The sequence below is a fragment of the Olea europaea genome, unplaced genomic scaffold (assembly GCF_002742605.1).
Source record: "Olea europaea var. sylvestris unplaced genomic scaffold, O_europaea_v1 scaffold1527, whole genome shotgun sequence".
NCBI classification, from domain to species: domain Eukaryota; kingdom Viridiplantae; phylum Streptophyta; class Magnoliopsida; order Lamiales; family Oleaceae; genus Olea; species Olea europaea.
Window position 1 is genome coordinate 37,324 of NW_019232857.1, and position 17,927 is coordinate 55,250.

Here is a 17,927-nt window from a genome sequence, read left to right on the forward strand (position 1 = left end):
GCATAGAAAAAAATAGGCAAATAGAAAGCAACAAATTAGTAACTGTACCATTTTTTAGATAATATATGTTATAGGTAGAAAGTTTGGTTACAAACTTAGTTGACAAAGTAATATCTACGTCAATCCTTTTAAAAACAGATTTTTTAATAATTAGAAATCAATAGCTTGAATTTTGCTGACACTTAATATTGTCAATCAAATTTGTAAACACACTTTGTACAAATAGTATAATACTTTTTTGAATGGAGAACGGTTCATTAGCATTAGGGTTGGGCAAATCTCTCGAACCAAATCGACCGAACCCGAATCGAACCGAATCGAACCCGATGATTCTTATCAAATTAAATACCCGGACGGGTATCTGAATTGAGAACCGACGGGTAAGGTTCGATTCTCAGTTCTAGACCAAGAATCGAAGAACCGAATCTTTCTATTTTTTTTTTATATCGAGTAAATCAAAATATTTTAGTTTTAATTTTTTCTAAACAAATTAACAAATTAACAATTTCTAAATCCAAATTTTTGGCCCAATAATTTGTTTCATTTCTAATTTTTTAATTTTTGGCCCAATTATCCATTTTATGGTTTCATTTCTTAGCCCAACAAGATTCAATCAACTAAATAACCCTAAACACCTACACTAAAGTGCATAACGTTGTCTCGACTCTCGTACTCACTCTCCCAGCTCGCTAATATTCCAAAACCTATACAATCGTCGGCCGATACTGTGACCTCCGATTGAAGTTGTGACCTCCGCCGATCGAAACTTTGACCGTAGCGATCATTTGAACAAGGTAGTCTATTAGTCTCTGACATTCCAAAATCATTGAATATATCATTAGTTGTATTTATATAATGTTGTTATAAATGTTAAAAAATTTAATTATAGCACAGAACCGAACGGAACCGAATCCGAACGGTTTCATATTTATATTTGGACCTAACGGTTCCATTTACTAGATACTCGAAAATTTTGATTCGGTTCGGTTCTAGAGAACCGAACTGACCCGCGCCCACCCCTAATTAGCATTATTTCCAGGGTGAATAACACAGTTTTCCCTTGCAAACTTTTGAGTCTCCATTCTCCATTTTTTCATTCCCATTCTTTAAACACCCTTTTTACGATCTGGGTAAGGATTTTCTAATGGTAACAGATTTATCGAAGGTAGATAAAGCAAAAAGTACGTGTATTTACACGTCAATATAGAATTAGTAGGTAATAACGTCAGGACGCATCAGATCTTATGGAGAAGATCTGAAAGGGTAGAGAGAGGGAGAGGGGAATTTGAAAACAATGAGCGCTTCCAGATTTATAAAGTGTGTCACTGTAGGCGATGGTGCTGTTGGCAAGACCTGTCTCTTGATTTCCTATACCAGTAATACCTTTCCAACGATTTGTCACCTTTCTTTCTTGTGATTCTATTGCCCTATTCATATACTCATTGTTCATAATTACTATATTCAAAAAAAATTGTAAAGTTAAGTTTTTTTTAGGAATGATTTAAGGGTTGCAAGGGATAAATTTTAGCTCGAGGTTATTACAGCATGCATTTGTTTTGAGTTTTTGTTTCCTGGATTAGTTTCTGAATTATATCACCAGAATAAGGAAAATTCAGGGAAAATGCTCTTTTTGATATTCATATTCAAATGAAGAGAGTTTTCTTCACATGCAAATCTTGTTTACATTAGTACGTTTAAGATATGAATGTTTATCACAGACCTTGTAACAATTAGGTGCAGATTGTTGTTTCTGATATATGCTATGTTATCATGCTTTTATCTCTTATTTATTATTTGATTTGCACTCGATTCATTTTGGATACAGTATCTTTTTTCTCAAATTGATCACCTGTTTTATTGCTTTCATTTTTCCTTATCAATGAATCAGGACTATGTGCCTACTCTGTTCGATAATTTCAGTGCGAATGTGGTGGTCAATGGTGCCACTGTTAATCTAGGCCTGTGGCATACTGCTGGTAAACGCTAGCAAAATCTTTCCTGATAGTTTCGGGGATTTACACACAAACGAATACCCAGATGTGTAAGAATTTCTTTATTAACCTGCATTTTTTTTTTAGAACAGGGCAGGAGGACTATAATAGATTAAGACCTTTGAGCTATCGCGGAGCTGATGTCTTCATTTTGGTATTTTCTCTCATTAGTAAGGTCATCTATGAAAATGTTTCCAAGAAGGTACGACTTTGATAGACTTTTATAAGATTTTATTTTTCTTTGTACACGATTGGACTTTCTAGGATTACCTACAACTGTTTCTTTATGCTTAATAGATTATTTCTGCTTTGGCTTATTTTCCCAGTGGATCCCTGGATTGAAGCATTGTACCTCTGGCGTTCCTATAATTCTTGTTGGCACAAAACTTGGTAATTGAATTCCTTTTCATATAGACAATGAAACAGATTCTTATCTCTGCATGATGTGATTACGAGACCGCTTCTGTATATCATATTATACCATACTCAAGTACATGTTTTTATATGGTGAAAATCAAATACACTGAACATATCAATTGATGAAAAAGAAAACAAAATTAATAGTAAGAAATTTGAATGAATATAATAAAAAATAATCTTCTCATTCTCTCTACTTAAGTCTCAAGGTGCAAATAATACCTCCTTGCTTTTCTTTAATAAAATATTCATTACCCCCAGTGTGCTTACTTTGGTCATACTGAGAAGGGTTATGAGCAATACAATGGTGGCTTTATCTTTAGCAACTTTCTACCCACATAAGCTCACAATTTTACAAGCTATAGGAATAGCTTCTACTTCAGGAAAAGTCGCAGATATCTCTCTCTCTTAATGTAACCATGTTGCCCCCTTGAAGGCACAATACACTGATGTAGACCATCTGTTAGAAATTAACCTGCCCATTCAGCATTCCTGTAGATTGAATGCCCAATCATCATTCTTGTAGACTACAATCTAAATAATAAACCTTTTATCTGGAATGCCTTTCTAATGACTCAAACATCTATACGTAGCCTCAAGATGCTTTGTGCATGGCGATTGCATACAGGGACGAATCTAGGCTTTGAGTTCAGCCAGGGGCGGAGCCAGGGTTTACATCCAGTGCGGGCACAATTTTATATATCAACTATAGCCTACAGGAATTTTTTTAGTCCGCTTTTTAGTCCCTACTTCTCTGGCTGTTGCTACTGTTTCTCACTCTAGTTCCCACTTCTGCTAATGATAGTGCCAAACAAAGCACCCGAAAGAGTCATCAATTATTAGAAATTCATAATACGAGGCCACAATTTCAGCAAGAATCATCCGTAAATATTAAAATACCAAGCCTCCAAAAATTTACAAATAAGAAAATCATCCGAAAAATTTCACAGAATCAATGTCTAGTGACTTAAATCTCCATATTCTACAATGACTACAAGAAATCATAAATTATAAACCTCAGCAAGGTCGCAATCATAAAGCATAAATCAAAATCATAAATTATTCCCCAATAAAAATGGCATAAAAAATGAACTAAAAAAAAAATAAAGAGAGAGAGGCTTACAGCAGCAGTGGCGAAGGGCGGAGGATCGGCTTCGACGACTCAGCTGCAGCAAATACAACTCACAAGGTTGAAGAAAGCTTGGTGTTGCCGAATCGATGGCCTCAAGGGCAGCAGCGGGAGAGAGACATAGGGATAGGGTTGATTTGGTTTCTGGGTAATAATTTCACGGCCAAACAAGGATGTGCTATGAATATGGGCTCATTTGAAAAAAAAAAAAAAAAACCCAACAAAAAAGGCCTACAAGCTAGAAAAACAATTTAAAAACTGGCCAAAAAATTCATCTACCTTCTTCTTCCAGGCTTCCACTCTGCGTTCGTGTTTATGGAGACTGCAACAATGGTTGTTTTAGGCTACTGGCTACATCCAACCTTATTCTGGTAGCAGGCGAGGCAGCGACACTTCGCTGGCCAAAATCCTGTCTTCAACTCCAGCTGAAGATTTCAGTACCGAAAATTCCAGTGCGGGTCTGGTGCTGGTCCTTAAGTGGCTTCGCCCTACATATGCCTCATCTGGTTTATCTTCTTCCAAGGCTTTGAGAGCTGGGGCGAAGTTCAAAAGTCCAGTGCGGGCATTTGCCCGCACTGGACTGTGAATGGCTCCGCCCCTGAGTTCAGCTAGAGCGGACCAAGAATGTTGAACGTTCACTGTCAACATCCGTGATAGTGAAACAAGGTCGTTTATTAAAATTTAATTAAATAATATTCAAAAAATCGTATGGACTATAATTAAAAGAAGTAGAAGGACTACTAGAATTAGAATAAATAGATATGGACTTTTGTTTTGGTTGAAAAAATCGTTCAATAACCTGCAAAATTGTCTCAATTTTGTTTTTCCCAATTGGAATTGATTAAAAAACAAAGCATACATGGTTGAATTTAGCCCAACATCTTCTCAATTGATTTTTTTTTCACTTATCCTAAATTCCTAAACACTAATTCCCAAATGACAAATCAAAACTCATAAATGATAAATTATAATTCTTAACTCAATGACTCATACTATATACATTATTTATCCCAACCATATATCCACAATTCTCATTTTAATGCCAAATTGCCAATTAACTCATCGAACATAAATCATTATTCATGAGTTATAAGTCATAAATAAAAAATAACACCAAAACCAAATTTTGAAAACAATGATTTTTAGAGCTATAATTATTTTTTACCCCAAAATAAATTTATTTTTCGAACTCTTAAAAGAATAGTATCGACTGATTGATGTAAGTGCCCAACAGAAAGGGAAGATCATTGGGAAGAAATGGGGGCCGTTGACCAAAAGAATGTCGATGGCTAATTCATGATCTGGCATGTACAGAATGAAAATTTCATTCTCGATTCTACGAGAATTTTTATGAAAGCCTTTCATTTGCTTCTCAAAGAGCAATTCTTAGATTGTCCAAATTTGAATTTTATAAAATAAATTGATTAAACATAATGATAAATGTATCGATATTATGAAGTAATAATTTGAGTGAATAAATTTTTTAAAGAAATTATTTTGAAAATGAAAACTATAGTTGTTTAGTTATTATTTATTGTAACAAAAAGGTAAACAAAAAAGTGGATGGATATGGATTGAACCCCATACGTTTTACATACAAAGAATAACCCCTCTACCAATGAGCTACCCACAGTTTCATGGAGGTTGGTACAATCATTTATTAATATTTAATTATCGTGTTTAAAAATTAAACAGCATAGTGTCGGCGAAGGGAATCGAACTCGTGTATCTCTTTAATGTAAAGAGAGGAAGCAACCACACCATCTACATGCCAGTTTTGTTGAATCTACTACACAAAACATATATAGATAAATATTTAACATAAACCTTCACTAAATTTCTCCCTGGCGGATCTAGCACGGGCAACCGCACCGGCTCGTCAGGTGCTGGATCCACCCCTGATTGAATATGCTGGCTCACAAAACTTACTTTAAAGGCTGAAAGAAGTCGTGTGAGACAAGTAGATTAACTTCGCAGCAACCTTTTATATTACCTATCCCTAGTTATTAAAGTTTAGATGTGCATATTGTTCATAATTTGTTAATAAGAAGGATCTAGTTATCCATAATTTATAATAATCTTTTATTTAGATATTCGGGATGACAAACAGTTCTTCATCGACCATCCAGGTGCTGTATCAATCACTACAGCTTAGGTGAATACTGCAGAATTTGTTCATTTTGAGTATGGTTTATTTTTATTGGTTTTCAATCTCCCAAGTCAAAGTTGTACTTGCATTTTAAAACTTCCAGGGGGAGGATCTGAGAAAATTGATCAGCTCGCCCGCTTACATTAAATGCAGTTCGAAATCACAAGAGGTGTGTATGAATTCCCCCCTTTTTTGTCCAAATAACTTTTTTACATTTCATTTTCTGACATGGTGAGCTACATTATGCTGTATTATGTTACACAATTTTGTTTCCACAACTGCTAACCACCATCGTCACTATCACAACTTATAACATTGTGTTACATATTTTTGCTTATTTCTATCATCACCATTACTTAAAATATTTAGTGATACAACCTCATCGCCACCTTACCATCATTGCAACCACAACCACAATCACAATCGCCACCCACACCACCACTTATATTCATTGATACACCATCACTAACACGAGTAATTGTAACATTCACTATTATACTACACTACCATCACATACATCTTCTCACCAATGTTAAATACCATGTTATACTAATGTTACTATCACCATCATCACGATACAACCAAAAGGTTCTTACACCATCATTGCAACCACTACAAGGAATTTTATCATCACCTCTTACCTAACCGTAGCCAAAATGTCCACACAACCGTTACAACCACCATCCTCCACCACGACTATCGTCACCATCATCACTGCTACTACAGTCAAAGAATCCACCCAAAATCCATAATAAACTCATCGTCACCATCCTCATTTAAGTAGCTACCATTGACCATCGTCAGAAATCACTAGATCAAATTTAGCTTTTATTTTAATTTTTTACATTACATTTTATGACATCGTGAGATACATTATGCTGTGTTATGTTACACAATTTTGTTTCCACAGTTGCTACCACCATCAACACTATCACAACTTATAACAGTGTGTTACAAGCATATTTTTGTTTATTTCTATCATCACCATTACTTATAACATTAAGTGTTGCACAATCATCTCCACCTCACCGTTACCGCAACCATAACCACAATCGCCATCCTCAACACCACTTATATTTATTGATACACCATCACTACCATGAATAACTGTAACATTCATTACCAACACATACATCTTCTCGCCAATGATAACATACCATCTTACACTAACATAACTATCACCATCATTGTGTTACAACCAAACGTTCTTGCACCATTATTGCAACTACTACAAGGAATTATACCATTGCCAAATGTCTTCTACGACCGTCATAACTACCATTCTCCACCACTACCACCATCACCATCACCACTGCTACTGCGGTCAAAGATTCCAATCAAACCCCATAATAAACTCTTCATCACCATCCTCATTTAAGTAGATAATCATTGACCATAGGGTTTAGGGTATGGAGTTCAGGGTTTTTTTTTTCTTTTTTTAGTTCAAGGAGGGCAGTATCTCCATTAGTTTTATTAATATACTCTCACTTATGGCGTAGAAATACCATTTTTACATGTGGAAACATTGAAAGCAATAAATAAGGAAGTATTATTTCCTTTACAAAGAAAGCAAATGATAAAGAACAAATGTAAAGCAATAAACAAGGAACTACTACTTCCTTTACAATACGAACAAATGCCACTAAAGAATAAAAAATCAAATTCTAATGTTGGGCGGCCCATGTCTGTCAATTTGTATGAGTGCCTTAATATGTCGAGGTATGTCAATTGGTCCAAAAACTTGATATTATCGATAATCCCAGGCCTCTGCAGTAAGAATATCTGCAACCTAGTTTTCCTCTTTGTCGAAGAATATGATGTCTATAATTTGTTTGAGTATGCCCTAAATAGCCCATGGTCCTCCACCTTTGGTGATGTAGAGGATTGCGAGTTTATGGTTTAGGATTTTTTTAAGCAAATACCATTAGTGTGGCTTATTTTATGTCATAAAAAGTACAAATAAAGTAGGGCATAGACATGACCTCCAATAAATGTAAATTGCAACAAATATCTCCAAATAAATTGCAATCAACAATAAACGAGACATGACCAAAAACTAGTGAAAACTTGATAAGACATGAAATATCGTGATTTACATCCATTAATTCTTGCATTTTTATGAATAATTAATACCTAAATATGCTAAGTACCCTTATATTGTGATTTAGGTTGCATTTGGATGATCATGGCATAAGATAGAAGGAAAGAACGAAAAAGGACCTCAATGAAAGAAATCAAAAGTTCAAGGACTAAAATGCAAATATCCAAAAGTTGAACCAGAAATAAAGGAGTGAAAGATTTTAAAGTCAATTGATGGAAGACTTAAAGTGTCAGAAGAGGGAAAACAAGAAAAATAGACTAAGAAAAGAGAAGATGAAAGCTCAAGGATCAAGTTATAAATAATCCCTAGATGAGACGAGCAATGTAATGAAGGTTCAAGAGTGCGAGAGGTCAAGTGGATGAGGAAAGAAGTCAAAGGGATAAAATATAGTTAAAGTACAATCACACATCAATTTTCAATCGAAAAGGTTATGCATCGATTTTCAGCATCATATTGGGACCCCTTTTTGACATGGTAAACAATCGATTTAGAAGATGACATCTGAAGAAAAGTTGTATTCCTTTGAGTTATCTTTCCAACTCACTTTGAATCACCTCAATCAAACATCGAGAATGAAAGTTACAATCAAAATACTGAAAGCTATCCGGCGGAAAAAAGGTTGTTCTATGCGGTCGCATAGTTCAGAACCAATGCGGCCGCACTCTGACCTTCAGAGAACTTTTGGACTGCAAATCATTGTTCTATGTGATCGAACACTTATAACTATACGGTCGCATAGTTCACTTTCGACACGCGATTTTTAGTTTCTTAATTTGAATCAAATACTTATGGAAACAAATCTTGTACACCATTTATAAGCCCCAAATCTCGTTCAAAACAGGAGAACGCCCCCGACCCTATTTTTCTTTCTTTGTGCTCAAGATATATGATGTGCAACTAATTTCTTTTGCTTGATCTAAGGAGATGGAAGCCTTGGAACAATTATAACTGTGAGATTCACCTTATTTTTATTGATTAATTCATATGTTTAGTATTAAATCTTCTTCTGCAATTATTTTTATGATTTTTGTGTTTAATTTCTAGAGTGCACGCTAGTTTATTAATCTCAACAATCTACAGCTAATTGTAATTGTCGATTAGTTTAACTTATAAAGCAACTAAGATTGATAGTTTGCTGATTGGAAATTATTAAATCTTAGGGAGAAGATTTATCTAGGTTAAATGCAAATGCTTGGCTTGTGTTATCTAGTTCATTGATTTATCTAATTCGAAAAGCCATTATTAAATTAAATTCTCGAGCTTATCTAGGATTGTTTGATAATGGGGATTAATTAAATTGTTTGTTTCTAATTAATTAAAACTAAGAAGGAATAGGAAAATTGTTTTGAATGAGAAATTTATTTTTCACAATGAATGCTACAATTATGAATTGATGATAATTTGTGGATTAATGACCGGTTATTAATTTCCAACGGTGGATGTTGACTTAGATCAATGTTTGTTTTATTGCTTCTATTTAATTTGGTGATTTGGATTATTTCAAGAAAACCAAAACCCTCCATTAGTTAATAGGGATTTGCTATTGGTACATAATCATTTGTACCTAAGGGTATACCACCTCTCACATGAGGGGACCCACTCGAATATTTTATTCATGTGGGTCCCACCCTCATGTGAGAGGTGGTACACTGTTAGGTACACTAGATTATGTACCAATAGCTTTTTCCTAGTTAATATTGCATCAAAAAGTAAATTAATCACTCTTCATGGGATCGACCCTTACTTCCACTACTATATTAATTTTAAGAAGTATAGGTTTTAATTTGGAGTGCCGACGATAGCACGCACCAAAACTACTCAAGGGTATTCTCGAGGGTAAATCTTCAGGTGATAGTACATAGACATCGATCGGGTCATGCTCGGTCTAAAACATTTTGGGATCATAGTGGTCTGTGTAGTCTGGCTCGCTTGTTGGAAAGGGGTCTCGTTTGCGTAAAGGGGCCTCTCTAGGTGAAAAATGTTGTCTAGATGATGGTACACATGTTAGGTGAAAAACATGTGCATCCGATCCCTTGGTGTTAATCGCAGGTGCATCTGATCTCATGGTGCTCTATGCTAAAACATCTAAAACATGGGAGAGTGATCTGTTGACTGTAGGTATATTGTCCTCTACATTTTGCACATAGTCTTCAAGGCCCATGCCATCCATGTCTCTTTGTATATGTTCTTTCAACTTATTTTGTGTAGGAGCCATGATAGAAGGACTAGGCAACAGTGTATGAATATGAGTCTTACTCACAGAAGATCCCTTACTAAAGCACTTGAAAACTAAGTCTTCAATGGCAAATCAAATGGTAGATCTGACTTTTATTCCGTTGTCTTTCATAAAATGATCAATCAACATATACTTGTCACCGTACCGCTCGGAGCCAATCTCAGCCAATAGTGCTTGTGCAATAGTGGTATGAAGAACTGTCATTGTACCTGATCCCTATGCTGACTGAGTACTATTTGTGTTTGTCTTCACTAGTGGAGAACTGATCTATGTCTGCTCAGGAGGTGCCTCAGTAGTAGGGGTGTGAATAAGAGATATGGTAGTGATAATAGGAGAAGTAGGTACCTCAAAAGGAGCCTCTGGAGTAGGCTTAGTAACTAAATGAATAAATGGTGGTGGTGTTGGGTCTACTGTCCCTGTACTAATTGGTAAGGTGGATCCTGATCCTTGTGATGATTGAGTACCCTTTGTATGTATCCCCAAACAAGGAAAATTGATATTGTTGGCTGAGTTGGTGCCTCAATAATGTGAGAGGAGTAACAACCATAGTAGTGATAGCAGGGGGGAGGAGAACCTCGATAGACCCCTTTAGCGTAGGCTGTGTAGCTAAAAGAGTAACTAGTGGTACCTCTGGAGAAAATATCATGGGGGTCATAGTAGGAACTACCGATGTAGATACTGATTTTATCCTAACTGTGGCTGGAGTAGTGGAGAACATAGTAGGCAATGCTAAAATTGCTTCCTTGGCTTCACAACCATCACATTATCTTTAACCTTTTTGACCTTACTAGTAGTGGTCATAACAAGAGGAGGGGGTTGAACAGGGAGAGGCACAACAATTAAGGGGGAATGAGGTTTCTTAGAAGTGCACTTATCATAAAAGTGGTCTATATGTCTACAACTGAAGCAAAAAACTAGCCACTTCTCATAAATGACTATCTCCATAATCCACGATTACCGCTTTACTTAATCCAAAACCTATTAGGCAATCTAAGCTCCAAATTTACCTCAATGCATACTATAGCCTCACTAGGTCGTCTCAAGTCTGAGGTGGCTTCATCGATCCTTATTAGTATTTCCATTGTCCTAGATAAAGCAAAAATGAACCTTTTGGCATGGAAGTGTGCCGGAAGCAAAGAGAATGAAACCCATACGAGAACTATTGGGGTCTCCTGCTCTGGTCCAAAATCACATGTCCTCTTAAGGATTCTCATTGGATACCCATCGATATACAAGGATGGCTTGAGAAATAGCCTGTTATAGTCCTCCTCATTTGTAAGGTAGATAAGTATATATGCAGTATCAATCAATCCCACCTTAAAGCTACCATGGAATCCAAACTTAGAAAAAATCTCATGTACCTTCCTCATGGTCGGCTTACGATGGGAAAATTTCCCTACAAGCGAGTACTTTTAGGGATCAACTAAGTAGCCTCCTTCGAGTTAGTCAAATCAACCGTCGGTTCACCCATATGTTTAAACTATTCCTTGATAGCAAACCCAGCATTCGACGAGTCATTTGTGGCCTATAGGACGGATGCAAATGAGTTTCGTGAGCTCATTTTCAGCATGAGATAGGCCCGGATGGCCAGAAACTACAGTAGCATAGGTTTTTTTAACCCTGATTAAGCATTGTCTAAGCCTCATATGGGAAAACTAAGGGTGAAAATGAACTTAGATTAACTAAATGAATATTTTGATCAAAAGTTGTTGGAGGCCTACTGAAAGTCCATCGACCGGTCACCAGAAGTCCCGTTTTCTGACCAAAATCATTTGAAGTTAGAAAATTATGAAATTTCCTAGTTTGAAAAGAAAATATGTCCTGATTAACACAGTCAGGCAAGTATCTCGAGGTGAGGTTTGCACTGGTCAAAATTGAAATTTTTTGATAATCTCTCTATTTACATTTGGACCTAAATTAGGCGCATCCGTATTCTGATTTTGATGATTTTTTGAAGAATGGTAGTAAGTTTGATGGGAAAGATAAATATCTAGTGTATGAAGTTGTTGGAGGTCTGCATAGGGATTAATTGAAATCTCAATATTTGACTGCACGAGAATCGAGGTTGTGATTTCGACCAAATTCGACGTCGGAGACACCATACCAGGGATTTTTGGGCCTTCCGAGTTCATTGGTGGTGGTCTTGTCGCCAACATTTGACTGAAAGTGCTCGAGATGGATGCATTGGGATGTGTGCCCATATTTTTTGTGTTTAATCCAATCCAAAAGCTGCCGAAACTATTGTTTGTTTCTAAAAATCAGTTTTGGATGTTTTTGGAAGTGCCTTATCATCAATTTGGGTGACGTTTAACAGTGGTGGGACAAGAATGTAGAGCCCCAAATAATTCTAGACACCTTAGTGGCACTAAGACATGAATATTGGATGACTAAAGTATACTTCAGATTTTTAGTCTCATTTGAGACCCATTTTCGACATAGGAAACATTCGATTTGCAAAATGATATCTAAATAAAAGATGTAGCTCTTTGAGTTAGCTTTCCAATGCACTTTGAATTATCTCAATCGGATATTGGGAGAAGAAGTCATGATAGAAACACTGAAGACAGTGCAGTGTCAACCGGACTACAACCGGTCGACCGAAACTGCCTGAAGTGAAAATTCTCGTTTTTCTCTAGAATTTAAATATTTATTTTCATCAATTATTTTCTCAAAGGGCCACCCACGTTTTTGGCAATAAAAACCCCACTAAATTGAAGCATTTAACCTCAAACTTAAATGGCACCCATGTTTTCTCTCTTAAATGAAATTTGACCCTTCATTTGCTTTAAGTTATGGAATATTTACCTATAAATAGAGACCTCATTTCACTCATTTTTTCTCACAACAAAAGCAAGAGCTTTTACATACTAAAGAAAGAGTTTCCAAGAGAGAAAAAGAGAGGGAGGAAAACTATTTTTCCTAGAAGTTTAAGAAGTGTTTTCAAGCATCAATTCTCTACTATTTTCAAACATCCAAGGAGTGCATTTCTTTCAACGTCCAAGTTTCATCGAAGTTTTCAATTCAAGTTTTCAAAGTTTCAAAAGCATCAATCAAGGTAGGTAGAGGTGCAATGTATTTAATCGTGTTAAGTTATAAGTTTTGATTCATGTTAATGCTTGTATGTCAAATGGTACTCCGGTACGGCATATCCCTCTATGTTAATGGTTATATGTCAAATGGTACTCCGGTACGGCATACCCCTCTATGTTGAAGAAATGTTCGTATGTCAAATGGTGCCCTCGGGTACGGCATACCCCTTCATGTCAAATGGTGCCTCTGGGTACGACATGTATGAAAAGTTATAAAGTTAATATTTTGAAATGTATAGCTTGATCACTAATGCACCTATGACACCTATTGAGTTTTTCAACTCACGAGTTTTATCCCATCTCTACAGATTGAAGAAATTCTACCTCGAGCATGGATGGAGGAGAAGATGGAGAGTGATGCAATGAGCCCATGGAAATTCGGTGAATAAGTGATTTGAATTTATTTTTATGAAATATTTTCCAATGTTATTTCTTTAAAGTTTTGAATAACGCAGAATGCGAGAACAAGTTATGTTTTCTTCAAATAAATTACATTTTGTTGTTTTAAAAAATGATCCAGTGTTTTTGTTTAAAGTATTTGAAGTATTGTTATTTAAATTATTATCCGAAGATGTAAGCTTCCGCTAAAACGTATACACTTGTTACTATACCACCGGTTAAGCTAAGTAAAGTAAGTAGCGTTCCGGTCCACTAGGGGTTGGGGTGTTACAAAGAATATTGCTGTTATGAAGTTCTTCTCCCATTTTAGAGAGAAAGGGGAGAGTTTTGGTTTAGGGTTTGTGTTTATGGTTTTGGTTTAACGATTTAGGCCTTAGGTTTTTAGAGTTGAGGGGTTAGGGTTTAGAGGTCAGCTTTTTTTTTTTAAATAGTTAAAAGGGGGGCAACACATCCATTAGTTTTATCAATATGCCCTTCCTTGTGGTGGAGAAATACCATAATTACATGTGGAGCATAGAAAGCAATAAATGAGGAAGTACTACTTACTTTGCAAAGAAAGTAAATGATAAAGAATAAATGTAAATCAGTAAATAAGGAAGTACTACTTCCCTTATAATATGCATAAAAACAACTAAAGTATAAAAAATGAAAATCTAATGTTGGGCAATCTATGTATGTTAATCTATACGAGTGCCCTAATATGTTGAGGTAGGTCAACTAGTCTAAAATACTGATATCGTCGATAATCCCAGCCCTCTGCAGCAAAAGAATCTATAACTTGGTTCCCTTCTCTGTAGATGTACGAGACTGTGTCTCTATCAAAGGTTATGATGTCTGTGATCTATCTAATTATGTCCTGAATAACCCATGGTCTTCTGCTTCTAGTGATATAGTGGATGGCCGTAGTAGAGTCTAATTTTATCCAAATGTCGGAGAGTCCAAGTTCCCTAGCCAATGGAATCCCATCCAGTACGGCTTTGATCTTGACCTCCGAATCAAACATGGGCAGTACGATGCTGAGAATGCCTTAATGCATCGTCCAGTGTAATCCCTAATGATGCCTCTACCACTCGTAAATCAATCCTCGACACATTCATCAGTGTTGATCTTATATGATCCCACTGATGAAGTGCGCCAAATGACTATAATAGGTGGTGGTGGGGAAGAAAGAGTTATAGAAATGCCAAAGAATGATGCAAGTGTCAAGTCCCCTCGCCAATGCACAGCTCTAAAAAGTCCTTCCATATGAAGAAAAGAAATAATGCGGTAGAGCCTCCAAATGATACGTCTGGCCACCATGTGAATTTCTCTATGCTTCGTATCATTTATCTCGATCCAAAAAAATCAGAATATTAGTAAAGGATTGATAGTTCAAATATATCATCTACTAACATACTGTCTAGAATACATCCATCTCTGGAACCTCTATTTGACCTCCTCTCCTGATCTCATAGGTAACTAAAATATCCACAAAGTACTGCCGTACCTGAACGGAGATGTCGCTACTAGTGAAGATATGACTAATGTTGTCAATCTCAGAGCAACACTGGCAACGAGAAGCCAACTGATACCTAATCCTTCTCTAAATAACCACATCTACTAGAATGAGATCCTACCATAATCTCCAGTAGAAGAATGAGACAGTGGTAGGCATGATGAAGCTCCACAATAATTGATACGAGTCCTAAGATTGACGAGCTGAACAAACTACTTGGCATGCTGATTTGGTAGCAAAGTAAACATCGAATGTGGGCCTCTAAACAATGCTGTTAGGGACATCTGCACATAAAGGTATCGCCCTTATATACTCTGCCATGTGAGGGTAAGAGCCTGTAATAATTGTTGAAAGTTTCACCTAGTGTTATAAAAAAATCATGCACCCTGGTAGATGTGTGCTGCCCGTGTGGAAATAGATATGCCAACATAGACTTGCCTATCTAACAATCATGCTAGAAGAAAATCTGACTGGTTCTATTTAAGGTTTAGGTTTCTTTTTTTTTTTTTTTTAGTTGAAGGAGGGCGGTACCTCCGTTAGTTTTATTGATATACCCGCACTTGTGGCGAAGAAATACCGTGGTTACATATAGAGTTATTTAAAGCAATAAATAAGGAAGTACTATTCCCTTTACAAAGAAAGCAAATGATAAAATATAAATTTAGAGATGTAAACAATTAAGTACTACTTTTCTTGCAAAATGAACTAAAGCAACTAAAGATTAAAAAACTAAATTCTAACGTTGTGCAAACCATGTCTGTCAATTTGTATGAGTGCCCTAATGTGTCGGGGTAGGTCAATTGGTCTATATACCTGATATCATCGATGATCCCAGCTTTCTGAAGGAAGAGCATCTGCAGCCTAGTTCTCCTCTCTGTAGATATGCAAAACAGTGTCACTATTGAAAGATATGAGTCTCTGATCTGTCTGAGTACGCCCTAAATAGCCCATGGTCCTTCTCCTTTGGTGATGCAGTGGATGGTCGTGGTAGAATCTGACTCAATCCAGATGGCTGAAAGTCCAAGTCCTCTAGCCAATAGAATCCCATCTAGCACAGCTCTGATCTCAGCCTCCAGAATCAAGCATGGGTCGTACGATGCTGAGAATACCATGATGCAGCATCCAGTGTGATCCTTAATTATGTCTTCATCACTCACAAATCCATTCTTAATGTAGCCATTAGTGTTGATCTTGAACGATCCTATTGATGGAGTCCATCAAACAACCATCATGGGTGGTGATGGGGTAGAGAAAGTCATAGAGATGCCAAAGAGTGGTGCAAGTGCTAAGTCTCCTCACCAATGCACAACTCTAAACAATCTTCCCATATGAAGAAAGGAAATGATGCGGTAAACCTTCTAAATGATGCGTCTGGCCACCATGCCGATCCCCTTATACTTCGCATTATTCCTCTGAGCCCATAAAAACCAAAAAATCAGTAGAGGAATGATAGTGTGAATGTGTCCACTATGAATGTACTTTCTAGAATACCTCCATCTCTAGAGCCTCTGTCTGATCCCCTCTACTGAGCTCATAGGTATCTAAAAAATATCCCCAAAGTGGTGAGATACCTGGTCAGAGATGCTGCTACCAGTGAAGATATGACTGATGGTCTCAATCTGAGTGTAGCATTGACATCTAGAAGCCAACTGACATTCAATCTTTCTCTGAATAATCATATCTATCAGAATGAGATCCTGCCATAATTTTCAATAGAAGAATGAAATAGTGGTACGAAATATGGAGCTCCACAATAATCGAAAAGAGTCCTGAGATTGGCGAGCCGAACAAACTAGATGCCGTGCTGATTTGGTAGCAAAGCTGCCATCTGATGTAACCATCCAAACAATACGGTCTGGGATATCAGCACATAAACGTATCGTCCCTATCTATTCTTCCATGTGAAGTGGAAGGGTCTATAATAATTGTCCAAAATCTAATCTAGTAAGATCAAAAAAGTCCCGCACCCTGTTAGATGTGTGCTACCTATGTGGGAATAGGGATGCCAACGTGGACTTTTCTATCCAACAATCATGCTAGAAGAGAATCTGACTAGCTCCAAGATACCAAGCAATGTGTGGCTCTGTCCATGGTCCTACTGATTTCAGCCTATTCCAAATAGGAGATGCTGCCCGAAGAATTGCTGTAAGCGAAGGGTTTGTCCCTATACAATACTTGCCCAATAGAAACTAGGCCCATAGTGATCTCCGAGAGTGGAACAACCACCATAGCTTCATGGAGAAGGTAACCATCACATCCTATAATCTCCTGGAGCCTAGACCAATCTCATCAATAGGAAGACAAATCTTCTTCCAACTCCTCTAATGTAACCGTCGTGCTAGGTCTTAAGAACCCCACAAGAATCTCGCAAAGATGCTCTCAAGTTTATTTGAGACAGCCTTAGGGGGCTGCATGATCTGGAGAAGATGTAGTGATATTGAAGAAAGCACTGACCTCAGCAAGGTAATGCGACCCCCATGTGATAGTAATCCTAAGGCCTAACTTGAGATTCTATCCCTACCCTTCTGAATAAGATCATCATAAATGAAGCTCCTCTTGATCCGCTTAAATAAGAGGACCCCCAGGTAAGTAAAATGCTGTCACTAGTGTCAAAATATAGTCAAAATCTCCAATCGTCTGATTTGACTAGTAGATGCTCGTCTAGGTAAGATAAGTCCGCTTTTGTCCCGATTCACCAACTGATCAAATACCTGATCATAATGCTCCAGACAATCAAGGACTCTCTTAATAGATTGTTTTTGGCCATTGGCAAATATGATAATATCGTCAGCAAATGAAAGATAAGAGTGCTACCTCTATGCCTATAACACATACTGGGATACTCCTGAAATCTCTGGGTGAGAAATGTACTTAATCGAGTGTTCAAAAGCTTAGTAATAGGCTTGTTGAACACCGTACAT

The 17,927-nt window shown here is 36.8% G+C and overlaps 1 pseudogene; it reads left to right on the top strand.

The window, feature by feature from the left end:
• The first annotated feature begins 1,294 nt into the window (after nucleotides 1-1,294).
• LOC111376591 lies at nucleotides 1,295-10,404 on the top strand (annotated as a pseudogene).
• The last annotated feature ends 7,523 nt before the right edge of the window (nucleotides 10,405-17,927 follow it).